Here is a 27,407-nt window from a genome sequence, read left to right as displayed (position 1 = left end):
TAAACCAACATGGGAAACCAGAAGGAAATAGACCTGTGCACTGGGATGATGAGGACACCTAGTTCCATTTGCAGAAGTGAAAATAGCAACGAGACCTTTGGAAGCAGACAGGTATGCCTGCCTGATCCTAAAGAAACTCTAGAGCTCTGTGCTTCTCCGGAAGCCCCGTTGCCTCTCCAGATGAGTCGGGAGGTGGCCTTTTGGGTTTCCTAAGGAGCAGCGTACGCTTCCTTTTTCGTTGGCACAAACATTGCTGCCCCCTAGTGGCAGAGTGGTTATAATTCTCTTGATGAAATGAGGAAAAGAATTCAAGACCACCCCAAGAAGACTTGGAGGGGATCTCAAAGATCACTCAGCCCAACCCCTTGTTCTGCAATACAGGATGCAGCTAAAGTGTCCCTGAGACATGAACGTGCTTCCAGATTGTCAGTGAAGGAGAACCCATCACCTCACCAGCAGCCTTTTTCATTATCAAGCAGCTCTCACTGTTAAGAGGTTCCTCCTAATATTTAGCTGAACACTACTTACCCACAATTATCCACTCATTCTACTCCTGCTTTCAAGTCTGCTCCATCTTCTGCAAGCCTCCTGTCTGGTTTCCCCTTTATTTTTGCTCCCGGAAGCTACTCATATCCTGTTCTTTCCACTATTCTTTCTAGAGCAAGGATTCCAGACCCACCCACTCCTTACCTCCTAAATGTGCATCCACCAAATGCTCTAAATGTGGTGACGCTCTTCACCCCGGGCTGAGCACTGTGCTCCAGATGACTTCGATGCATGTAATGACCTGACAAAATGCAGAGGAGAGCAGAACTACTTCGTCCATGGCCCAGGTGCCATGTTTCTGTTAATGCAGTCCAATAGTGTATTAGCCCTTTTTGCAGCTGTGTTGCATTACTGGCTCACATTCAGCTTGTGGCCCACCACAATAGTTTCTCGTTTTAGGAACCATTTCTTTATTCAACCATTCCATTTTGTTCCAAATGCAAGGAGGGGGGGGTAGAAGCTAACAATAAAATCTAGAATTAAAATAACAGACATAACAAATATGTAGTTTAGTATTTTGGTGGGCCAGCCCACAAGAAAAAAAAAGATGGGCCTCAAGGAGTGCCTCATTAAAGGATGGGTAATAAAATAAAGAGAACGCCTGCAAGACTACGAATGACTAGGGCACCCACAAACCCACCCAGCAAGACATTGACAGGCCTATCCATCCATTATGTGGTATAAGAAGCCTAATTCATTTTCTTTTTTGTGTTAAAAACAGCCAAGGTTTTTGTGAGACTATCTAAACAAACATTCATTATGGCAGGCGAAGCCCTGGGGGCCCCAGAGCCCATTTCTTCAGTTGCACGCTGTCTTGGATCCTGGTCTGTAAACTTTCACTCCAGTAAATATGTCCATCCTTCAAGATTCACCACAAGATCCTTTGTTGGTTTTGCTTTCGTAAACTAGCACGGCTACCCACTGGAACCTTCCTTATTACTGAGAACTTAATCTTTTCTCCGGAAGTCTTCTCTATATCCCAAAGACAGGGCAGAGCCTTTATGGTACATAGTAGGCCATTGTGCAGAACATCTTTCCCAATGGTGGCTCACAACGTCCAGGCTTTATTTGGAAAGTGGAGATTATCGCAATCTGTACAAATTTCAGTAGACTTCAGCCTTTTCAAATGTAGTGTGCACTGTTAGCTTCAACTTGCAACACATTTTATTTTTCTTATTTTTCTGGTGTAAAAAAATGTCTTTTTCCTTTCTCACACAAAATATATCCCCTTGCCCTACTCTCTCTGTCTCTCCCTTGCTCCCAATTTCTTTTTCCTTCTTTCTTTTTGGCAGTGAGGGAGAAAAGAACAGCTTAAGTAAAACAGTACAAAATTCAGACCCACCTCTCCTTCTGAGACTTAGCAGATCAGCCGGATGCCAAGGCTGTGTAGTCACAACGGAGCTTCCATAGCATTTTTTGGCACTGGGATGGCAGTGAGTTTCACCAAAGCTGTTCCAAATTCACTAGTCTTAGTTGATCAGGATGTCTATTCGGGAAGGAAAGAGAGCTTCCTCTTCCTCAGAACAGCAGCCATCAACCCCAAGAGGGTGCACAGTCAACTCAAGCTGAGACAATATGTGGGTGGACCAAAATGGAGATAATGGAGGATTTTGTTGTACATGGATATATACTCTTTTCTTTCTTTGGCTGACAAGAGAGAAAAAAAGGAACCAAAGTCAGAGGCAATTAACAACTGAGAACATCTGGTGAACTTGGCATTCAGCAAGGAACCAAAGAATGTACTCTGGATTTTATACGAAAGCAAAGCGCTGTCTCAGAATACACAAAAACAGCACATGCAAGCGCTCTCTCTCTCTCTCTCTCACACACACACACACACACACACACACACACACACACACACACACACACACACACACACACACACACACACACACACACACGTATGGGTGCAAAGACACAAGCAACAAAACATGTTGTCCTTGATTGGCGTACCTTGCTATGAACTTGTAGGACATGGACAATTTACAGTATTTTTATTTATTTATTTATTTATTTATTTATTTATTTATTTATTTATTTATTTATTTATTTATTTATTTATTTATTTCTGGTTTTCTTATCCAACTGTGGGCAACAAAATCCTGCACTCAGAGCGTCAGCCTTGCAGTTATATTCTTTCCCATTATATCTCCAATTAATTGCAACCAGCAGTTTTGCTCATGCTTCCCTGTCATGGATGGTGCTGGGTCTGCCTCTGAGGAAAAACAGCAAGTTTGGGTGCCGTGTTTCATACTGCTCCTTCTTGGCTCCATCTTTAATAACAGTCAACCTGCTTTTGAAACTGTTTGTCTTTCACAGTGTCTAAAATCAGACAGATTGCTTTACACCTTCTCTTTCTTCCCATCAGTTATCTTGATTGACAAGAAAAAAGCACACACATGTGCAATGTGTGTGGGGTGAGAGAGAGTGCAAGAACCCTTATGGACGCTGTATAGGGCACAAGGGCAAGAAGGGGAAAAAGAAAGCATGGGACAAGTGCTTCTGTTTTGATCCGAGTGTGAGCCACCCTCTAGTCCCCCTCTATGAGAACATGGTAAGTGTTCTGCAGAACAGGGACCTTTTATTTTAAACCAACGATCAGCTTGAAGGGCCAACAGAGCCGGCTTAACTCAGCACCAACAGGGTGCCTGGGAGTTCATTTCACTCCCAGTCTCTCTGCCTTAACAGTCTTGCAGGGGGGGACTGGAGCTCTTTTCTCCTCCACCAGTCCCAACATTCCCCGCGGATGAGCTAAGCAGGGGGTACCACAGCAAGGGTGTTAGATGCAAGCTGACATCTGTCCCCCCCTGCAGGCGGAGTGCATGGGCACCCTCTCTGGCCAGGCCACAGGGGCCCCACAGAGGCTCCTTTGGACCTGAAGTCTTGACAGTTCTCAGCCATAGCCTGGCTCCAGTCCAGGTGTATGCAGATGGTCCCCTCAGGGGCTTGGGGCAAGAGATATGGGGTGGTATAGCTGCGGTGCTCCGCTCTGGAGGATTGAGGAGCAATGGGGGCTGGCTTGGCTTGGGGCGGACACTCTTGGTTCCTGTGGTTACGGTGCTGGGCTTGATGCTAGTTCTCTAGCTGCTGGGCATCGTGTCATTAAACCTGTTCCCATTGGACACAAGCAAGTTCAACGGGGGAGGGGGGCATGGTCAGGTCTTCCCGTGTTTAGTCGTTTAGTCGTGTCCGACTCTTCGTGACCCCATGGACCAGAGCACGCCAGGCCCTCCTGTCTTCTACTGCCTCCCGGAGTTGTGTCAGGTTCATGTTGGTTGCATCGCAGACACTGTCCAGCCATCTCATCCTCGGTCGTCCCCTTCTCCTCTTGCCATCACACCTTCCTAACATCAAGGTTTTTTCCAAGGACTCTTTTCTTCTCATGAGATGGCCAAAGTACTGGAGCCTCAGCTTCAGGATCTGTCCTTCCAGTGAGCACTCAGGGTTGATTTCCTTTAGAACTGATAGGTTTGTTCTCCTTGCAGTCCAGGGGATTCTCAAGAGTCTCCTCCAGCACCACAATTCAAAGGCATCAATTCTTCGGCGGTCTGCTTTCTTTATGGTCCAGCTCTCACTTCCATACATCACGACAGGAAAAACCATAGCTTTGACTATTCGGACTTTTGTTGGCAAGGTGATGTCTCTGCTTTTCAAGATGCTGTCAAGATTTGTCATCGCTTTCCTCCCAAGAAGAAGGCGCCTTTTAATTTCAGGGCTGCTGTCTCCATCTGCAGTGATCATGGAGCCCAGGAAGATAAAATTTGACACTGCCTCCATATCTTCCCCTTCTATTTCCCAGGAGGTGATGGGACCAGTGGCCATGATCTTAGTTTTTTTGATGTTGAGTTTCAGGCCGTTTTTTGCACTCTCCTCTTTCACCCTCATTACAAGGTTCTTTAATTCCTCCTCACTTTCTGCCATCAGAGTGGTATCATCTGCATATCGGAGGTTGTTGATATTTCTTCCGGCAATCTTAATTCCGGCTTGGGTTTCTTCCAGTCCAGCCTTCCGCATGATGTATTCTGCATATAAGTTAAATAAGCTGGGGGACAATATACAGCCTTGCCGTACTCCTTTCCCAATTTTGAACCACTCAGTTGTTCCATGACCAGTTCTAACTGTTGCTTTCTGTCCCACATATAGGTTTCTCAGGAGACAGATAAAGTGGTCAGGCACTCCCATTTCTTTAAGAACTTGCCATAGTTTGCTGTGGTCCACACAGTCAAAGGCTTTCGCATAGTCGATGAAGCAGAAGTAGATATTTTTCTGGAACTCTCTGGCTTTCTCCATAATCCAGCGCAAGTTAGCAATTTGGTCTCGAGTTCCTCTGCCTCTTCGGAATCCAGCTTGTACTTCTGGGAGTTCTCGGTCCACATACTGCTGAAGCCTACCTTGGAGGATTTTGAGCATAACCTTGCTAGCGTGCGAAATGAGTGCAATTGTACGGTAGTTGGAGCATTCTTTGGCACTGCCTTTCTTTGGGATTGGGATGTAGACTGATCTTTTCCAATCCTCTGGCCACTGTTGAGTTTTCCAAACTTGCTGGCATATTGAATGTAGCACCTTAACAGCATCATCTTTCAAGATTTTAAATAGTTCAACTGGAATGCCATCACCTCCACTGGCCTTGTTGTTAGCCAGGCTTTCTAAGGCCCACTTGACTTCGCTCTCCAGGATGTCTGGCTCAAGGTCAGCAACTACATTGTCTGGGTTGTCCGGGATATCCAAATCTTTCTGATATAATTCCTCTGTGTATTCTTGCCACCTCTTCTTGACGTCTTCTGCTTCTGTTAGGTCCCTTCCATTTTTGTCTTTTATCATGTTCATCTTTGCGCAAAATGTTCCTCTAATATGTCCAATTTTCCTGAACAGATCTCTGGTCTTTCCTTTTCTGTTATCTTCCTCTATTTCTTTGCATTGTTCATTTAAGAAGGCCCTCTTGTCTCTCCTTGCTATTCTTTGGAAGTCTGCATTCAAGTTTCTGTAACTTTCCCTATCTCCCTTGCATTTTGTTTCCCTTCTCCTCTCTGCTATTTCTAAGGCCTCGTTGGACAGCCGCTTTGCTTTCTTGCATTTCCTTTTCTTTGGGATGGTTTTCGTTGCTGCCTCCTGGACAATGTTACAAGCCTCTATCCAAAGTTCTTCAGGCACTCTGTCCACCAAATCTAGTTCCTTAAATCTGTTCTTTACTTCCACTGTGTATTCATAAGGGATTTGGTTTAGATTATACCTGAGTGGCCCAGTGGTTTTTCCTAATCTCTTCAGTCTAAGCTTGAATTTTGCTATGAGAAGCTGATGATCAGAACCGCAGTCAGCTCCAGGTCTTGTTTTTGCTGACTGTATAGAGCTTCTCCATCTTTGGCTGCAGAGAATATAATCAATCTGATTTCGATATTGCCCATCTGGTGATTTCCATGTATAGAGTCGCCTCTTGTGTTGTTGGAAAAGAGTGTTTGTGATGACCAGCTTATTCTCTTGACAAAACTCTATTAGCCTTTGTCCTGCTTCGTTCTGAACTCCAAGGCCAAACTTCCCTGTTGTTCCTTTTATCTCTTGGCTCCCTACTTTAGCATTCCAGTCCCCTAGAATGAGAAGAACATCTTTCTTTGGTGTCAGTTCTAGAAGGTGTTGTAAATCTTCGTAGAATTGTTCAATTTCAGTCTCCTCAGCAATGCTGGTTGGTGCATAAACTTGGATTATTGTGATGTTGAATGGTCTGCCTTGGATTCGTATTGACATCATTCTATCATTTTTGAGATTGTATCCCATTACAGCTTTTCCCACTCTTTTGTTGACTATGAGGGCTACTCCATTCCTTCTACGGGATTCTTGCCCACAATAGTAGATATGATAATCATCTGAGCTGAATTCGCCCATTCCTGTCCATTTTAGTTCACTGATGCCCAGGATGTCGATGTTTATTCTTGCCATCTCCTGTTTGACCACCTCCAGCTTCCCAACGTTCATAGATCTTACATTCCAGGTTCCTATGCAGTATTTTTCTTTGCAGCATTGGATTTTCCTTTCACTTCCAGGCACGTCCACAGCTGAGCGTCCTTTCGGCTTTGGCCCAACCACTTCATTAGCTCTGGAGCTACTTGTACTTGTCCTCCACTCTTCCTCAGTAGCATGTTGGACGCCTTCCGACCTGAGGGGCTCATCTTCCAGCGTCATATCTTTTAGCCTTTTGTTTCTGATCATGGGGCGTTCTTGGCAAAGATACTGGAGTGGCTTGCCATTTCCTACTCCAGGTGGATTGCGTTTAGTCGGAACTCTCCACTATGTCCTGTCCGTCTTGGGTGTCCCTGCACGGCATAGCCCATAGCTTCTCTGAGTTACTCAAGCCCCTTCGCCACGACAAGGCAGCAATCCATGAAGGAGCAGGTCTTCCCAGTCACTCATATATGGGTTGCACAGACGGACCACCTCCCAGCCCTCCCCGGGGAGGGTGCTTCCTTTGGCTTTAGCTCCTCTGCCTTACAAGCCTCCCAGTCCACCACATACACCCGAAGGTCCCCCTCGTAATGGGCTGGTTCCTCCTTGAGTAGGAGTCCTGCCAGGGCTGCACCAGCTGCTTCAAGTGTGTCTCCTGCCAGGTGTTCATCACCGCTCTAATCCATCGCTGAGTTATGCTTGGGGTAGGTCGATGCCCACCCTATTGAGGTGGGGAGCTCAGTAGCTGGACCAGGGTGCTCTCGCTTGCCCCCACACTGAGCCCCTGTGATTATGATGTATATATCGAAGCAAGAATGGCAGGGGTGGGAAGGAAGCCCTTTTATGTACAAAATTAGGAAGCAATTTTAGTGTGGGTACAAATATTCACCTTGACAGAAACTCTGGCAGGAACTGTTAATGTATGGTGACCTTTTCCAGGGTTTTCCAGGTACAGAATACACAGAAGTGGTTTGCCGTTCGCTTCTTTTGGGAGTTGCCCTGGGCGTGTGCAGCTTGCCCCCAAGGCCACACCGGCTGGCTCTTCTCCCAGGGGCACAGTGGGGGAATCGAACTCCCAACCTCTGGCTCTGCAGCCGGATACCTAAAAGAGATCTCTCTTAGGGTGACCATAAGTTGGAGGTGACTTGACAGCATGTAACAGCAGCAACAGCAGCAGCAGAAACTTTGAAGGGAGACTGGTTGGCGTGTAGAAAGAGGGTTCCGTGTTAAGAACAGGTACATCTGTTTCTACACTTTGGTTATGAGGACCCGGCTACTAGATCTTGCTTAGCACTGAACTCATTGAAAAGCTCATGCACGAATCCACAGTGTATCCCTATCCTTAAAAATACAGCTTTACTGAGATGTGAGCAGATACAGGATAAAGTCACCGAGGAATTCTGTACTTTAAATGTGTTAACTAAATGAACAGTACTATATAAAAGGCATCCGTGCTTGCAAAAGCTTCCAGATGCTCCCTCTGTGCTCACGGTGATGATCTTATTAGTCAGTTTTTATCCATCACAGCAAAACAATGATGTGTGTAGTGCTGGAATTAAAATCATTTTCTCTCAGGGCTGCTGTTTTCTGGAGAACTGATTACTCAGATCCTGAGCCGTATAGTGCTATAGCTTTATAGGTAAACAAACAAACAAACAAACAAATGGAAAACCAGCTCTTGCATCGTATCCAGAGACATATTTGCAGCAGATGCACCTGGGCCAGAACAGGAGCTCCATGCTATATTTCCCAACTGGTTGACACTACCTCTTTTCAAAGCACCAACCAAAGCTGATAGAAGGCACACTATGCTGAGGTGAACCAATTAATGGTGATGGACAGAAGAGAACCCCTCAGCTGCAAACCCAGCCCCATCCAGAACAAGCTGAGTGCCGCTCATCTGGGCATCCCAACATGAGTTACAACCCTAACACTGACCAGGAGAAGATACTGACATGCTAAGAGGTTCAGACATCTTCCAAAATCCAGGCTTCAAAGATCAGGCTCTAATAATCTGGATGTCCAAACACATGAAGTTGTTGGGTTTTGTTTCATTCCATTTTTGTATTTTTATTGGATGAGCCCTCTGGGTCCATATCCTGCCTGTAGCCAACAGCCATTGCTTCATCTTTAAGCGTTTTCTCTGCCCTCACTATTCTCTGAACTGCATGGCCTTGAAAACGCCAGCTTTTATCTCTGCTGCAGAGGAAGGATGCCTGGCCCAGGAATAAGGCTCCAGTCACAAACCATAGTATCACGTTGCCAAGAATGGAAAATAGCCCCAGTAGAGATGAGGAGATGGTTTGTGGTTTCTGGAAGAGGAAACTCGATGCAGGTTTGTAGCACAGTCTTTGTTCCCCTTTTGAGGTTGAGTGTGAGAATCAACAGCCGTTGTGGCGGCAAGGGAAACCCAGCCTGTCCTTCAAACAGACATTGCCAATACGGGAAAGAAGGAAGAAGCAAAGCCAGACCTTCTGTAATTCCACTGCTAGCGTTTATCCTGCTTCCCAAGTAGGCTGGCTCTGGGTGAAGTGGGTTGGGAGTGTACACAGAGCCACTCATGGTGGGACCCCCCGACCCGCTTCCTCCAAAACAGACCTGCTGAAGCCAATCAGGTTACAACTGTGGCATCTGTCATATCCACACGTGACTTTCATCTTAGCTGGAACTCTGTTGAGGTAACTGGTTTGCAGGGTGAGGGTGGTTCTCCACTACCATCACCATAACTGTTCTGACCTCTGACCAATACTGTTTCTGATTGGCTCTCTTGCAATCTGTTTATGGTCTCATGGAACTTCATCTGAGTTGTTGGGGTATTTTGGAAACCAGGAATAGGTGACTGATGCTCTCCAGATGGTTTGAAGTACAACCCCTATAATTTCTAGCCAGCATGGCTATCAGACAGGAATTATGGAGCCTGGAATTCAAAACATCTGGAAAACACCTGGATAGGCATCACCCATGGTAGGACAATTCTCAATATAAGCTTTGCAGGGTTTTGGCTACCAGAAGCTCACTGAAATAATGCCTATGCTTATCTGTCTGCTTAACTCATATCCTCTCTGTCCTCTGGACTAATTGACTGCTCTGTGTCCCACCAGTACTACGGGTATAATAATACAAATGCTGGTGTATCATGGGTGTTTGCTACCAGTATGGTGTAGTGGATAGATTAGTGGACTGGGACTCAGAAGACCTGGGTTCGAATCCCCACTTAGCCATGGAAACTCACTGGAGGAGGTGGTCGAGTGGCACAGTTGAAACCATTCTATAGCCTTGAGAAAAGAAGGCTGAGGGGTGATATGATAACACTGTTCAAATATTTGAAAGGCTTTCATACAGAGGAGGGGCAAGATCCGTTCTCAATCATCCTGGCGTGCAGGACACACAACAATGGGCTCAAGTTACAAAAAGCCAGCTTTCTATTGAATGCCAGGAAAAACTTCCTAACTGTTAGAGCAGTATGGCAGTGGAACCAATTACCTGGGGAGGTGGTGAGCACTCCAACACCAGAGGCATTCAAGAGAAACTTAGACGATCACCTGGCAGATATCTTTTGATTTGAATTCTTGTATCGAGCAGGGGGTTGTACTTGATGGCCTTATAGGCCCCTTCCAACTTCACTATTCTATGATTCTATGAGACACAGCCAGCCACAGCAAGCGACACTGGATCAGAAGGTCTAATGATCCGATCCACTTTTAGGGAGCTTCCTATGTTTTTTGTTCTATGAGTGGAATGGGCTTGTCCAGCTTCCATGGGGGGGGGGGGAAAGAGAGAGAGAGAGAAGAATAAAGGTCTGCTTGTCAATGAGCTGGTGTGTGCTCACTGCAGGAATTGAGAAGGAAAGACAGAGGACAGCCTGTGTCGGAAGGCACAGTAGCTGCAAGGTGGAATGGCTGTTTTGCATACAAAAGGGACCTCCTTCGATTCTGGACAAGTTCCAGTAGGGCTTGGAAAGACAGGTTGTTGGGAAGCCATTGCTTTCTCAACCAACAATGCTCTGGGTGGACCCAAGAGTTAGGAAACAGCAGCTTCCTTTCTTACTTGTCGGCACCCTTGTTACAACAGGGAAGGAAGGATCAAGCAAGGCTGAAGCGACTAGCAACTGTGGCAGCTAGTATGGCAATGGCCCTCACCCTCCCCTCCATCCTGACACATGGGTGTGAGCCCACCACCACCAAGAAAGAGGAGAGAATGTGATGAACCCCACCCCACAAACTAAAGTTTCTGCTTTCAAAAAAAGAGGGGTAGGAATGAATAGGGCCGGACAGCATTGGCCTTCATTTTCCTAACATTTATCTGTTGATTCATCTGTAGAGTTCAGTGTCTCCAAAGCCCCACTAGTTAAAACGGTAAGATCAAGCCTCAACCATAACTCTTACTCGTTTTCTTATATAGGTTTTTAAAAAAAACACGTGCAAAAATTCCCTTTCTATCAGGAATCCAGTATTTCTCCCAAATTATTTTGAAAGCAAAGACTCCTTGCTTAACTTTTATTCAGGAAGAATATTATGTTGACATTAGTGTGTAGATTTTTAAAAAGACAAAATAATCCTTTCCTCCCCCCTCCCTTACAAAACAGAAAGTAACATCATGACCATATAGCATTGGTGAATGATTAAAAATTTAGATGACTGCCTTTGAAACAATAAAAAAGCTTTGGAAGCTTCTTAATGAGCAGCTATCAGAAATAAAGCATTTAAAACTTCAGAAAGTGCCTCTGTGGAAATTTCATTGTCTTTGATGCTGTAAAATAACTGCAGGGTGGATTCATTTCAAGTTCTCTTTAGCATACTGGTGGTTCAGAAATATGGGGAGATATCTTTCTTAGCAATATGTGGGGAAAACAATGTCTTGGTCGCTTTCATTTATCTGCAATTTGACAGGAGTGCAGTTTATTAACTTGAAAAGAGACAGATACATTATCTGAAACAGAGAGACTATCGTAGGTATTGCCTTCTTTTTATACCAGTGGGAGTCCGTGACACTTTGAACTCGCTCACCATTAAATGCCTTCCTGAGTTGTTGAAGAGCCTTTAAAAAGGAAGCCTGCACATTTATGATGTAAATTCGTTATTTTGACAGTCTTTGAAATCTGTCAAATTCACATCCAATTTAATGTGCAGCAAAAAAAAAATTCTTTTCTTTTAAAAGACTTTCTTTGGAGATTTTTTCAAAGCCATTTTTATGTAGAAAACTATTGTTATACCTAATATATCCTGAAAGTGGTTTAGCAAGGAACTTATATGATTCTGTTTTAAGTCACGTCAGCTTTTAAAACATGCCATTTCTTCAAACAAGCTTTGACCAGGCTGTCTCTTTTTCTCTCCCATTAGTTAACGTGTGCTTGATATCCATGGATACAATTAGTGGCAATAGAGATGTGGGCCATTTTATGGTCCACCATATCAGACTGGAGCCTTTGAGGCTGATTCAGCGGACAAATCACCTGCACAAAGCCACCTATTGATACCTCAAGACCTTTCAAAAGGCAAATAGATATTTAGTAACCATCTGGCTATCCGAAATCAGAGTTTGTCCCTTCCCTCGGTAAATCTCAAATAATTCCTTCTTGATCCCCTACTTACATTATACAGGCAGATGTTCACACTAAGCCATTTGATGTCTTAATGAAGAGGGGGGTGGCTTAACTACTCCAAACTCCCTTTTACAATTAAATTGCTTGATTTTAATTTGAAGGGCTGGATATTTATTCTGTATGTATGGTGAGGTGGGTGAAGACTACCCATCATCGGGTGTGTGTGTGTGAGGAATCAGATTAGTTCTGATTGAATCCCAGACTTCCATCTATTTCAAGTCAACCTCAAGCCAAGCAAACATCTTTTGGATTTGCTAATCCTTATTACACAGTGGATGCTTGGCTGTATCTTCGCTACTTTATCAGCTTGCAAGATATTTTCAAATTGGTACAGAGGCCTTCATGCAGATCTTCTTCAAAGCAACATACAGAAGAAGCTCTGTTAAGGGTTTCAGAGAGTGTTTACAGATGCCTTATCAGTTCTGGGAGGGAGGCAGGCAGGGAGGGAGGATGATGGGCAGATGGAACAAATTTCTCCAAAGCAGGCCCACAACTTTCCTAATCTGCAGAAGGCATCACACCCAGGCGATTCAAAGATCCTCCTCTACAAAGAAACAAATTAAGTTGAGCTGTTCAGCTCTTCCTTGGAAAAACCAGTGGCAAGAAATGTGTCTGTCTGAGCACACGCTCATGGGTGTGCACGTACTGCAGTAAATGTCACAAAACAAACTATGAAAACTTTCGCTGCTTCTTTTAAAAGCAGTTTTCTCCACGTGTGTGACAGGCTAATTACAAGTGATGGCTGTCTTGGATGTTGGATTATACAGTAGAAAAACTCCCCCACCCCACCCCGCCCCATTTAATGGTTCCTTAGCCCTGATGATGCAACACGTTTTGCTCAAAGTTTATTGCTGCCAACCTGTCCCCTTTGTTGCTGAGCTTTAGGATATGTTTGCTTTCATGTTTTAAAGCCTCGACTGTCTGTAAGGAAGGACCTTTTCCGTATGTCATGAGCTGCCAAAGATGACTTTTAGAAACAGGGCTTCTTATAGCTGGGCTGCCTTTTATATATATGGGGTGGAACAACTGGGATGGAATTGGGGTGGTGGTCTCAACCAGTTCCTTCATCCCTCAACACACTGTCCTTAGAACGTATATATTTATACTGTCATGTCATAACTGATTGGCTACCATGTGGCCTTTTGAGCCTCCCTGATTTCAATTTTAAAAAATTCACTGGCTTCTCACAGCAAGGATCTGGCCATTACTGCTAGCCCAGGGTCATCTCAAAACATTGTGTCATCGGAGGTGAAGCACCAAATGACGTTCTCCTTCCCTTCAGTCCTAGCGATGAGAAAACAGTCAATCTATTCGGCTACATAAGCCTCTTTCCTTCTTGCTAGAAATTAAAATACAAAACTAATTGTTTTTCTTTTTTAAAAGGAATAATAAACGATTTACTGTCTTTTTGTGGCCAAAAATCACCAAAAAGCTGTTCCCTGAGGCAGCTGTCCCATTCTGCCTAAGGTTAGGGCCGGTCCTCTTGAAGTCTTCTGAGACCTCCCAACCTATGGGGATGGTGGTGAGTGAAAAGAGCAGAGGGCTGCTCCTTTGAAATTTTAGGACAAAATATGCCCCTTCTCGGTCCATCCCAGCCCTGAAACCTTTCTCCCGCTTTGACAGCCCCACCCTGTATCTCAAGCCACTTCCCCATTCCTCACTACCAGTTCTAGAGTAAGGAAGGGGGAGCCAAAAAGGAAAAAAAAGGGGGCTCGCATGAGAAAACAGTTCCAAACAGAGCCTGATTGGATTGACTCAATCTTGGTTGAAAAATACCCTCTGCCACATAAACCACCATGACATCAGGCGGAGGGAGAAAGGACGTCCCTGTGTTGGGCTTTAAACAACAGGGTATTTCCTTTGCAGCCGAACCTTCTATAATCACGCTTAAGTACAGGCTGACTGTGGTCAGAGGGCTGAGTCACTCCAAGTCATTGATACATTTTTTTCCCACAGAAAGAAGTTTCTAAAATGCAGTCCATGCAGTTAAAATTGGTGACCTTCCCCCTGCTCTTGGAAAAATGGAACTAGATCTGTGATAGTTGCTTCTCTCCAGCTTTTTTTCCCACATGGATAGTCATACAGTTTGAAAAATACTGCAACCTGAATGCCACTGTCTGTGTGAGTTTCTTTGTCACATGTCCTTCCAAACTCTGTTTACACACAGAGAGGCTTTCTCTCTTTTCTCACGTTCTTGCCTTCATTCCACTTTTGGCACGTGGCTGCCATTCATTTATTTTCTTTTTATAATTACACAGCACCTCAGTTGTACTGTATGGAAACTCCTCATAAACACACACACACACACACACACACACACACACACACACACACACACACACACACACACACACGGGGGGAGAGAGGACAAAGGAAACTGCTGAGCATGGTGACTTTCAAATGTTTTGTTGGTTTAAGACGCCACATCATGAAAAATGTTTAGAATTCTTACTTTTACCCATAGACTGTGTGGCCACTTTCATTTTTCCAGAATTCTCAGGTAAACAACAGAGGGAAGCCTGCACATATGCCCACAATCTAAATGTGGCATGAAATTATAACTTCACTATAACTTTAATGGAGCTTTCTTTTATCAAAAAGCAGATAATTTCCCTCTTTTGAGGGAAGCTTCCCCCACCTTCCCACCACTCATATTATAGAGCAAATTGTTTGGAAACACTCATCTCCATGTTGGTTTCAATTAATCTCAGACTGCCAATTTTCCAAAAAAATTAAAAAATTGAAAAATCTTCCAGGCTTTCTGACATTGAGGGTCCTTTTACTCTGAAATTGTAGTCATAAAAAAAGAACAAAACAGAAAAACACATAATAGAAATCTAATGTGTATGGTGAGAGCAGACGTTGTAACTATTTCTGTGGTGTAGCATACAAAATTTCCCATGGCACCACCCATGAGGTTCTAGCCACACTCCCCAAAACACAAAGAGTAATTAAAATTTTACTTTAAAAGAAAAGAACATTAAAAAGGGATTGAACTGAAATGCATATCATGTAGTAGTAGCAGCAGACGCATGCACGCATGCACGCATACATGTGGGTGTGCATGCGCGCATGCGCGAATGCATGTGTGCGTGCGTGCGTGCGTGCGTACGTACATACAGTATATCACAGAAGTGAGTACACCCCCTCACATTTCATAAATATTTTAGGGGACAGCACATTGAAATTGTTATACAAGCTGTATACTCACTGCTTTACATTGTAGCTAAGTCTCATTTCTTCAGTGTTGTCACATGAAGAGATATACTAAAGTACAGTAGTTATGAAATGTGAGGGGGTATACTCACTTCTGTGATACAGTATACTGTACGTACGTACGTACGTACGTACGTACGTACATACATACATACATACATACATACATACATACATACATACATACATACATACATACATACATACATACTCACTCTTTCTGGGAACTCTTTCCTGTTTTTCTCTTTTTATGTCACATTTTAACCTTTATCCCAATCTTCTGACAGTAAGTATCACCAGATAGAAATATATACTTAAGAAGATGGACATTAAAAACTCATTTTTAAAATTCATTTAAAAAGAAATAGATCCACTTTTTTTAAAAAAAAACTAAAGCTATCACATGAGTACCTTCATATAGAAATATTGTTTTGTAATATTCACAGGATATTATTCTTGTGCTGAAACGAGACTGACAGAAATTTAGAACCCTCAGCTCTTCTAGGAGACATTGCATTTCCTAAAGAATGGGTACCAACTGGATTTGCTGCTATGTACCATCAAGGCACCTCTCACTTATGGTGACCCTATGAATGAGTGACTTCCAAAATGTGCCACCACAGATAGGCCTGCTTAGATCATGGACACTCAAGTCTGTGGTTTCCTTTATGGAGTCAACCATCTCATGTTTGGTCTGCCTCTAATCTTGTTGCCTTTAATTTATCAACATTTCTAGTGAATCTTGCCCTCACATTATGTTCTCACAGTGTGACAGTTTCAGTTTTGTCATTTTTGTGACTAAAGAGAATTCAAGCTTGACTGATTCAGGATCCACTTGTTTGTCTTTCTAGATGTCCAGGATATTCCCCAGGCAATCTTCCAGCATCATATTTCAACTAAATCTATCTTCTTCATGTCGGTTTTCTTCCCTATCCAGTTTTCACATCCATGCATAATATGAGAATACAGTAGTGTTGATTACTTTGACCTTGACCTCCAGTTGAGTGAAGGTTTTCTCTAGTTCTTTTTAGCTGCCCTTCCAAGTCTCAGTCTTATGATTTCTTGTTGCAGTCTCCATTTGGATTGATGATTGAACCAAAGTACACAAAATCCTTAACAATTCCAATTTCTTCTTTGTCTACATTAAAGTTATGTAGTCCTTCTCTAATAATGATTTTTGTCTTCTTAATATTCATCTGCAGCTCTCCTTTTGCACTTTGTTCTTTTACCTTCATCTGAAACTGTTTCAAGTCACTGCTGCTTTCTGCCAATAATATGGCATCATCTGCATATGTTATATCATTAATGTTTCTTCCGCCAATTTCACTCTGCCTTTGACTGTATCTAATCCAGCTTTCCATGTACTGTATATGTTCATACAAACTGAGCAGGCAAGGAGTTTAACTACACCTTTGCCTAACATCTTTGCCTATGGGAAACCATTCTGCTTCTCCGTATTCTGTCCAAATTGTATTTTCTTGTTCACAATCTAGGTTATACATCAGAACAATCAAGTAGGCACACCTCTTTCTTTTAGAACAATCAATAGCTTTTTATGATACATATAATCAAAGGCTTTGCTGCAGTTTATAAATCTCAGACAGATCTTATTCTGAAAATCTTTGTTACACTCCAGTAGAATGTATGTTGCAAATATGATCCCTGTTGCCTCTTCCTTTTTGAAATCCAGCTAGAACATCATGCATTTCTCACTCCATATATAGTAAAAGTCTTTGTTGCAATATTTGGAAAATCAATGCAATGGTTCAGAATGTACACTCTGTGGAATTCCACCCGACATTTCCAATGCCTCCTAAATCTCCTCTTTGGATCAGGCCTAAAACAAAAAAAAAATACAAAAATACTATGGCAAGCTAGGGCCATCTCAAAATGTTTTGCTGCATCAGGCAGAACTGCAAATAGGACTTCTCACTCTAAGAAAAATAAACCTAGTTGAATTATTTTGTTGCCTACAGCAGTATGTACTAACAGAATTGCTTCTTGCTTTCAAGTACTGTAGTAAATGCACTAATAATAAAATAATTAACAATGTTCTGTTCTTTCACAACACACACACACACACACACACGCAACCTGTAGTTGCCTCAATATGTAGTGGCAGAGCTGACACAGCAGAACCTATAAGGGAGTACTTCATCTACTAACTTGCATGCAGAAAGCCCTGGATGAACCCTTGCTTCAAAGAAAGACTCTGTCTGAGTCTGTGAAGAGCAACTGCTGTAACATTTCTGGCTACTGTTTTGAGCCAAACCAGATTGTTTAGTGATAGAGTAAAACCACGACCAAAATTCAGGCAGAGGATGCAACTCCAGGGAATTTCATTGGCTCAGTGGCTTCCTACGGATCCAAAATTTGCCCCTGCTTGCCCAAACTCCCCACCATACTTTTGCGACTGTGTCTTTACTGCAATCTTGCAATACCCTGTTTCCTCTAAAATAAGACCTAACCTGAAAATAAGCCCTAGTATGATTTTTCAGGATGCTCTACCCCAAAAATAAACCCCAGTTAAGTGAAACCCCACCTTCCACCATGGTGCAGTAACCAGAAGAAGATGGCATGACTGTATTTGAATAACTGTAGATTGTTGTACAGTACATGAAAAAATAAAAATAAAACATCACCTGAAAATAAGCCTTAATGCATTTTTGGAGCAAAAATTAATATAAGACCCTGATCTTATTTTTGGCGAAACAGGGTAATCATACAGGTAACAAGTATATGCTCTGAATTTCTTGAAGCACTCTAGAAATTTCAAAACCTTTGTTACTTATAGCTGTATTTGTTTTCCGTGTTTCCACACAGTATCCACAAACAGCACCGACTTTATATTATTTTTGCTTCCCAGTGTATCTTTGGTGATCTTTTTCACAATGTCACAAAGGAAGGAAGAAACATATGTTAAAGGCATTCCGAGAAACCCTCCATCTGGCAGGAGAAATGAAGAACAAAAATAAAAACAATGGGATTTTTTTTTAAAGACAATTTGGTATCTGTAAACCATTTTGCCAAAGACACACAGACATTCAAGCACAGAATATTTATATCAAAACAAAGGCCTGCAGCAAGCATGCTGAGTTCCCAGCTATTCTGAGATCGCACTTCTGGGAATACTCACAAAGTCTGCCCATTATCTGATTGCGGCTACGAGGTAAATTTTGGTTTGCTACTTTTAGTCAACATCATAAACAGGGGTTTAGAATTCTGCCCCCTTTATCTCATCCCCTTGGTACCCCAACATTTGCCACCACACGGCTTTCTCTGTAATGCTGCTTGTCGTATGTGGTCCTTATCCTCTCTGGACCACTCTATAATGCATGTAGGCTGTTTTCACAGACACCTTGCTCATAATGCCTCTCCTTGGGGAAGGAAGAATGAATGATGCAGCCACAGGAACATAGTGTAATGGAGTTGTCAGAGATGCTTGCTGTCAGGGTCCATTAAGATGGAAGGACCTTTCTTGGAGAGGAGGCACCATTTGCTAACCTTCCCACCCTGCTACCTGAGGCAGAGGATTCCCTCCACCTCCTCAGAGGGTCAGCTGGAGGTGAATGCACTGACAAGGATCTCCACCTTCAGAAACCATGGCTTTATTTGAGCCTTGGGGAGGCTTGAGCTTGTGAAGAAGAAAAGAGTGAGCATCACCATTCAGTCAGCGCCAGGCCAGATGGAAAGGAGTCAAGGGAGGCAGTCCTGAGGTAGAATCTCTCCTAGGCCTGGACTTTAGGCAACTGGCTGTCTAAAGGGGAGCAAGATTAAGGGTGCTTTTATTAAAGAAGGAGGAGATTGGCTCTGTGATTTTTCAGGTGCGTGATGAAAAAGCAAAAGGGCACTTGGTTGAGAACAAAATGTTCCCAGAGCTTAGCTGTATTTCTTTTATTGGACTAGAATACCTAAAATCCTCTGACTATATCACCTGAGGGTTCTTGGAGTTGTAATATTAAAATGAAAAACATATATCCAAGTACTGAATGGTTCTGATATGTAATACTTGAAACGGACAAAATGAGGCTCTCCCTGGCTAAGGCTTTTGAGAAATAAAAATGAGAGAAGAGTGCATTGATTCCTGTCGAATGGGGGTGATAGTTGCCAGGTGGCCCAGAGGAGTATCTGACCTTCAGGCTACAACTTCATGGTCAAATACCAGAAGATTTGATCCACTTAAAAAACAGGTGAAATCAAAGTATTTATTTACTGACCACATGATGCAAAGGCTGATTAAAATCAATCTAGCTCTTTTTTGCTCTCAAAGCAGCTGTTTTTCTCTGTCACTGGCACACTTCTTTTTCAAGCCAGAACAATTTGAATGGACTTTTCCCCATGTGGGAAAGGGGGGCTGTCCGTCGGTGGTGTTTTGGTGATGTAATCCATTGGGGTGTGATGGTCAGAACCAGGGGAACACGCCTCCCACATTCTTTCCCCCAAAGTCCTACAATTTTTTAAAAAATAAAACATTGCAAAATATAGGAGATTAGTACTACCTCACCCTATCACCTTAATGTTGGGACATCATTATTCATATTTTTCATATTTATACCACCCCCCAGGTTCTTTCCTCCCCAACAGAAGGAAGGAAGGAAGGAAGGAAGGAAGGAAGGAAGGAAGGAAGGAAGGAAGGAAGGAAGGAAGGAAGGAAGGAAGGAAGGAAGGAAGGAAGGAAGGAAGGAAGGAAGGAAGGAAGGAAGGAAGGAAGGAAGGAAGGAAGGAAGGAAGGGGGACTCTGGCCTGGAATGTGACTCACTTGCCATCCAGTATGAATGGTGAACTCCTGAATCAATCCACAGCTCTTGTATGAGCACTGACTACTGTTTCAAATGTAATACAGGCTGCGAATCAAACTGGAGTGTAGTTGCATTCTCAGTTTACCAAACTTCAGTTTACCAAACCCTCAGTTTACCAAATTGAAAATGGCCTTTGCCATGTAGGAGATGAAAAGATGGACCTATTCAGGGGCATTTAAGTACACACATAAAGGTCTGAAGAGCAAAGTGGAGTGACATGGGATCTCGAGAGGGACCTTCTTAGAATTGCTCAGTGAATTTCAAAAACATGTTTTTCCCCCTTGCATGTCAACAACTCACACACTTATGTCTCCTATGATATACACATTTCCTTAGAAGATGATGATAATGATGACCACCTTCAGCAAACCATACAACCACATCATTTCTTAATATTATCATGCTATTATTATGTCATATTATTATATCTGGGGGGTTGTTTTGGTTTTTTGCTCTTTGACATCTGGATTTCTCTTTTGGCAAAATAAGAGCCAGATGCAAATCATTCTGATCGCTGATCAGAACAACAACAACAACAACAACAACAACAAATTCCCTGAATAACTACTTGACAGGCAAAACAAAATATGAAAGCAAAGTAATTGCTGGACTGGACAAAAGAGGAAGCTTCAATCCACATTACGTTAAGGGAAGTCCAAAGGTAAGAGATGATGAGCTAGCCAGATCCAAACGATTCTTCAGGTCGACAAAACACACTTGATGATTCTCCCATCCCAAATAAAGGATTCACAGAGGTGATCAGCCAACTAGACCTGATTTGGAAAGCAGTGGTCTCCAAGGAGCACCATTTTGTGGTGGTGTTTCATACAAGAGGGATGGATGAATCAAATGGACTCTGAGCTGCATGGCTTACTGGAAAGCACTACCTGTGCAGTGTGGCAGTGTTGCTTCAAAAAGGGCTTCCTCTGTGTCACTGTAGCACTGATGCTGCTTCTTGTGGAGGAGATCAGTTTGTGCGAATGGTCCTAAAGAAGGTCTGACAGAGGAAGTGGATACACTGGTGAAACCTTATACAGGGTGGTGATATGATGCTCATTCACTAGGAGCTATAGCCATCTAGATGTTTTGGACAACCACTCCAGCCATCTCTTCCCATAGGCCACCCTGGAGATAGTGAATGGGAGCAGTAGGCCAATGTGTTCCGAAGGGGAACAGGCTGCCACAGACAGTTTTTGTTCATCTGACATGTGTGGTAGGCAAGTGGATAAACAGCATAATATTAGGACCAACAAGAGACAAGACATGTGCAGTGCAGATGCTCAGAAAAACAAGCACAATCCACTAGGAAAAGCTCTTGGAACTGGACAAATCCCATGGAAATGCATGGGTACCGGGGAAGAGCGTAGTGCTATGCTGTTTATCCACTTGCCTACCAGACATGTCAGATGCCGATCACTACAGATGGTGACAGCAGCCACGGAATTAAAAGATGCCTGCTTCTTGGGAGGAAAGCCATGACACACCTAGACAGCATCTTAAAAAGCAGAGGCATTGCCTTGCTGACAAGGGTCAGCAGTCAAAGCTATGGTTTTTTTTTTTTTCCAGTAGTGATGTATGGAAGTGAGAGCTGGACCCTAAAGAAAGCTGACCACCGAAGAATTGATGCTTTTGAATTGTGGTGCTGGAGGAGACTCTTGAGAGTCCCCTGGACTCCAACGAGAACAAACCTATCCATTTTGAAGGAAAGCAACCCTGAGTGCTCAATGGAAGGACAGATCCTGAATCTGAGGCTCCAATACTTTGGCCACCTCATGAGAAGAGAAGACTCCCTGGAAAAGACCCTGATGTTGGGAAAGTGTGAGGGCAAGAGGAGAAGGGGACTACAGAGGATGAGATGATTGGACAGTGTCATTGAAGCGACCAACATGAAATTGACACAACTCCGGGAGGCAGTGGAAGACAGGAGGGCCTGGCGTGCTCTGGTCCATGGGGTCATGAAGAGTCGGACATGACTAAATGACTAAACAACAACAGCAATTAAAAGAGCATTCTCTATAATCTGTGTTTTTCAACATCGGCAAGGGAGGCTTAAAACTAATCCCCTGTGGATACGGGATGTCCTACTGCACCAAAATACAGTGAAATCCATTTGGTTTCATCATATTTTGTTTGCCACAGGAATGTTTGCTGGTTTCCTACCAGACTGCTCAGCTTCTGTTTTCCTTCTTCAGCTCCCCCATTTCTCACTTGGAAAAACTTCTTTTTGTTTTTCCAACCAAAACTCCCAGCATCCCCAAGCTGCCCAGGATTCCCCAACTAGTGGCCGTGCTGACTGGAGGATTCTGAAAGTTGGACTAGGGAGGGAGTTGCTTTTCCAGACTTTGCTACTGGTCCATTTTTGCTTATTTATAATATCATATTTGTTTACATTGGGTAGTATATATGATAGATTTTTAGTGCATTTTCCCCCAAAAGCAGTCAAGTTAACTTTGTTGGCAAAAGCAGTGAAGACACAATAGCTGAAGTCTTGTTTGTAGCTTAAGCCAAGTTATAACTTCCAGCCTGTTTCTTCCTGGAAAACGAAGCTTTCCCAACACAACTGTCAAGTGTGCATGTGCACATGCATCAAGCCAGTGTGCATGCAACTCCACTGCCCCCTCACCCCCAAAATTGTGGCCCACATTGTTCACCAAGGAGGAACGAATGGACAGTATGTTACTATTTGGCTTATACTACAAATAGGATTTCAGGCAACATGTGTCTGGTGTTGTGGGTTGCCATTCCCAGAAGCTTATGCCAAATAAAATATGTTAGTCTTTTAAGTTGCCACCAGACTCCTTGTTATTTTAGGATATGTTTTCTATTTTTTGCTGTACACTGCATTGAAAGCCTTTGGCAGAAAAGCAGACTCAACATGCTAATATACGTAAATAAATATTACAGGCTTTAGATGGATGAATCAAGCCCTCTGCTTTCCTTATTTGACAGTATAATTCAGTCACTCAAGGTGCTTCTAGACAGAGGGCTGTTAATGCCAACTATAAATAGATGATGACGCTCTTCTTTTTTCCTCCATAATGAGTTCTTTTTTCCTGGTAAGAAAAAAAGGGTAAAAGAAATAAGGGCAAAGCACAAAAAGGTTACAAACGGATGGTATTTCCATGTGGATATGTAACCTCTATAGAAGTGGTTCCCAACCTTGGGTTCCCAGATGTTCTTCGACTAAAACTTCATCACCACCTGTGTTGGCCAGGATTTCTGGGAGCAGTAGGCCAAGAACATCTGTGGACCCAAGACTGGGAACCATTGCTCTGTAGACTAATTGTCTCAGCCCAAGTGGATGGGGAAATCTTAGGAATGGGTTCTTCCTCAAAATTTTAGTTGAGCAAGAGGACGGAGGATCTGGAGAGGGCAGGAGCTGCTGGTTGCCTGGAGGATAATACAGGTGCTTGTCACCTTGATTTGGGGCCTTAAAGATGCTGCACCCAGAGCTGGCACACCTTTGTGCTGCAAATTTCCCTACAAGCAACTCATGCTCTGTCAAGGGGTAGTTGGGCTTCTACCCTGTTGTTGTTGCTTTATTTGAAGGAGGAGGGAAAGAATCCACATCTTTGTAAAGTTCATTGTGTTTGCAATACTCACAAAAACTGGATAGCCTCATAGAACCCAGACACACATACCCCATGAAATTCTGTGTCTGAGAAAGGGCAAGTGTACAGTAAAAAAATACTCCTCGATCAAGTGCAGGGAAGGTCTACTGCTTATGTTGATTCCCTAAATGGTTCCCCCTCCTCTCCAACTTCCAACATTCTGTTTTAATTTTAGAGTTCAAAGAAGCAAATATAGCGCTGGGTCAAATGCACGCAACCCAAAAACAACAGGTAAAAGTTTTACAAGAAATACAAGCTTTCTCCGTAGTATAGGAGTATAATGAAGGGAAAGGGGAGAACCATTTGTTTCTTTTCAAAAAGTGCACAGCACTCTGCCTACAGAAAATAATGTTATTTCACGGCATGGAGTCAAACTGATAAGCTGTGTTTTAATTTGCTAAGTAAATGAAAGTTACAGTCTATTTTTATTGCATATCCCCTCTGCTTTCAGTAGACGGGCTTGCAAACAGCTTGCAAACCAGCCAGGAACCCTCAAAAAAGTAAGGCAACATTAGAATATACAAAAAAAGAAAAAGAGAGAGAGAGAGAGGCCATTTTTACCATTCTGTTTAACATTCCAGCACTAAGCCATTTCGCTGGGAATGGTGATTTTGATGCTAGATTGCACTACTTAAGTGTAATTGCTCCCATTTATGTGCTCTTTTCTTTCAGTATCAGCGCTCCTTAGGCGCTGATATATGTATACAGAGCACATCAACACAGCCATATAATATTTAGGAATACATTTAGAATTTTATGTTTTGATCTGTTTCCAAGGCTGCTGAGGAATTCCTGGTGGCTAAGGACTTGTTCCTTGTGAACTTCATGGAAGAGACTGAAATGTAAGCATTTAGGGGTGAGATGGGATTGAACACATAGATCACTTGATACAGCTAACTTAATTGGATGAGGGTAAATATTAGAAGCAAATATTCAGTGCCAAAATCCCAAGGCCAGATTTCTTTCTCTTTGCAGCTCTCTTCAAAGGATCAAATTAAAACAATTAGCTGCTTAAGCAAATATTCTTGCCAGTATTATTCATTAGCTAGCATATCTATTGTGAAAAGCAAATGTGGCGCTGAAATGAATGCATCTGACATTAATTAGCTTTTTAAAAAGCCTTGTTTTCTATTAACCGCTTGGTCCTCGATATGCTTATTTAGAAATATATACAGTACTGCTCTGTCCCAGAGGTCTCACTCACTGGTCAGTGTACACAGGATTGCCACCTATGTTTCCAACAAGTAGTTTATTAGGGATAATGCATGGATAAGCAAACAAACGTTGAGTCAACTTCATTTAGAGAGATGTCTTAGAATTGTGCAGGATGTGGTCCCGCCGACTACTACTTCAGTCACTCTAATGTACTTGTTCTGTCCTTGGCACAGTATGCTAAGGATGAGCAATGCACAACTGACCTCATAGCCAGTAAGGTTTCAAGGAGGTGGCCTCTTTAGAGACACCTGGCCTTCACTCGGGGACTTGAGTGCATTTGTAGGCCATGCAGGCGTAGCTCTGATTTTCCTTTCGTCTCTCTGACAGCAGAGACAGCGAGGTCTTTGGAAATGGTTTTTATTCCCTGCTCCTTCCCTAGCACCTTGAACACTATGAAAAGAGTCTTCTAGGCCACCAGAGAGCTCATGTCAGTATAGGCACCAATATATATCCTGGAGCATCTAACCCAGAATGCAGTGCTTTCGTCAGGATTTCTAAGGAGCCTGATGGACTATACTGGGGATCCAGGTACTGTATTTGCCGGCGTACAAGATGACATGCCTCCAAGTGCGGGGGGTCGTCTTGTACGCCGGGTGCACTGAATGACGCGGGGCCACGCTGGCCGGGGAGGAAGGCAGGCGGGCAGGCAGGCAGGCAAGCGGTTTGGATGGAGGGAGGGAAGCACAGCCTGCCATGCCTGAGTGGCCAGAGCCCACCACCAGGCCGCCGCTGCCCCACGCTGCTGAGCCAGCCGCGCGTTTTCCCTCTTCCTCCTCCTCCTGTTGGGGGGGGTCGTCTTATACGGCCGGTCGCCTTGTGCGCCGGCAAATATGGTACCTGAGAAAGTCACATTTCCCGGGGCCCCTAGGATATTGGGATATTAGTTTTGCAGACAGAAGGAGTACAATCCCAAAATAGATTATCTATAGTAAATACTCCTGAGATATAACTGATGCATTCTATACCTACATATAATTGAATCATGGCAATCATTCAAGCAAAAAATTTGGATAAGAAGCCAAAAACCCTAACCAAACATCATCTTGTGGACTCTGAAAGCCTATTGCAGGATTTTTTTTCCCCCTTTTAAATTTTAAAATCCAAGGTTGACGAGCACATGACTTCAGTTATACTTTAGAATATCGCTTTGTTCTAGATTTTCTGCTGCAGTTCCCTATATGTTTCCCCTGGAAAACAAACAACTCAGACTATTGTAAGGAAAGAAAAGAGACGACTCAAGTAACTGAGCGAAGAGGGCAGCAAAATGAAATGGCTAGAAAATCATTTTCTTTGGGGTGGTTTGAAAAGAGGATTGCAGAGTACTGTCCTATTCTATGCATTTTTAAAAAATATGGGGGAGGTTATTCTCTGCTTACAGCTAGGCAGACAGCATGAAACCAAACTTCATGAAGCATTTTCAAGGGAGAATGTGGGCGTCCAAACAATTCTCACACAAATATTGTTAGCTCAACCCCAAAAATAAAACACAGATCTTCACGTGAGAGGTACTAAATAGAGGAGAAACAATTAACAGCACAGCTGCCAATGTTTTATTGCCAAGATAGGAAAGGATAAGAAACCAAGAAGAATCACCCATTGGCTCAGGTTATAGCTTACCACTGAAGTCAATTTTTGAGAAGAATGGCCCAAATAATTAGATATAGTAGAAATCTGATGCAATTCCCCTGCTCCAAATGATTTTTAGAGCTTTCTAGACTTGATTGTTACAAGAACTGTGAAATATATTTTCAACTTAGATGATTTAATATCTCATTCAGTTGAGTTCAAATCATTAAACATATTATCCAAAAAGCCTTAGCAAAGAAAGTCACACTAGAACAGGTCCATTGAATCAATGGGATTTTGGTAAGTCAACCCCTTTGTAAGGTCCATTGACTCAAATGGGCCTACTCTAACTGCAATTTACTTTACCATCGTAAGTCACAATTAGAGTAGGCCCATGTGAATCAATGGAAATTACAAAGGAGTTAACGCACCATATCCCCAGTGATTCCATGGGGCAACTTGAGTGCAGTTTGTAATGCTAAGCAGCAGGATTTGTCTCCTGGGTCTTCTGTTAGTCAAAAGCATGTTTAAATTAGAGATGTGCACGAACACCAAAATTCATATTTGGACTTCAGAATTAGGAATTACAGCCCTTCAGATTTGGAATTTGGAATTGTAATCATTTGGCATTTCTGGATATCTGAAACTTTGTTACAATCAATATGAAGACTATTTAGTCATTATTTTCTGTTAAAGAAACACAAATAAGCAAAACATTTTTAAAGGATTTCCCTGTGTCCTCTGACACCTTCCCAGTGATTGTACCAAACAAAGAGTGCACACCAACAGCCAGCAGTGCCTAGGTGTTAGGAAATGACTGGAATGGGTATAACTGATTGAACTCTGAACAATGGTAATGCCAACAGGAGATGGGGAAGTGGAGAACAGGTCACGCTGGGTAGTGGGCATATACCC

General features: G+C 43.0%; 1 long non-coding RNA gene across 2 annotated transcripts in view; it reads right to left on the bottom strand.

Moving 5' to 3' along the window:
• Positions 1-932: 932 nt before the first annotated feature.
• LOC110085877 (uncharacterized) overlaps positions 933-27,407 on the bottom strand; it is a 44,846-nt gene continuing 18,371 nt past the window's right edge. Inside the window, exons 2-3 of one of the 2 annotated variants that reach the window (XR_012083896.2) lie at positions 7,373-7,585; positions 933-2,193 (exon numbers count right to left, since the gene is read on the bottom strand). This is a non-coding gene — a long non-coding RNA (uncharacterized LOC110085877). The remainder of the gene's footprint in view (positions 2,194-7,372; positions 7,586-27,407) is intronic. The other variant, XR_012083897.2, reaches the window with a different exon arrangement.

This window comes from Pogona vitticeps, chromosome 2, assembly GCF_051106095.1.
Source record: "Pogona vitticeps strain Pit_001003342236 chromosome 2, PviZW2.1, whole genome shotgun sequence".
Taxonomy (NCBI): Eukaryota; Metazoa; Chordata; class Lepidosauria; order Squamata; family Agamidae; genus Pogona; species Pogona vitticeps.
Note: the sequence above shows the minus strand (reverse complement) of the source record. Positions and strands in the feature narration are given on the sequence as shown.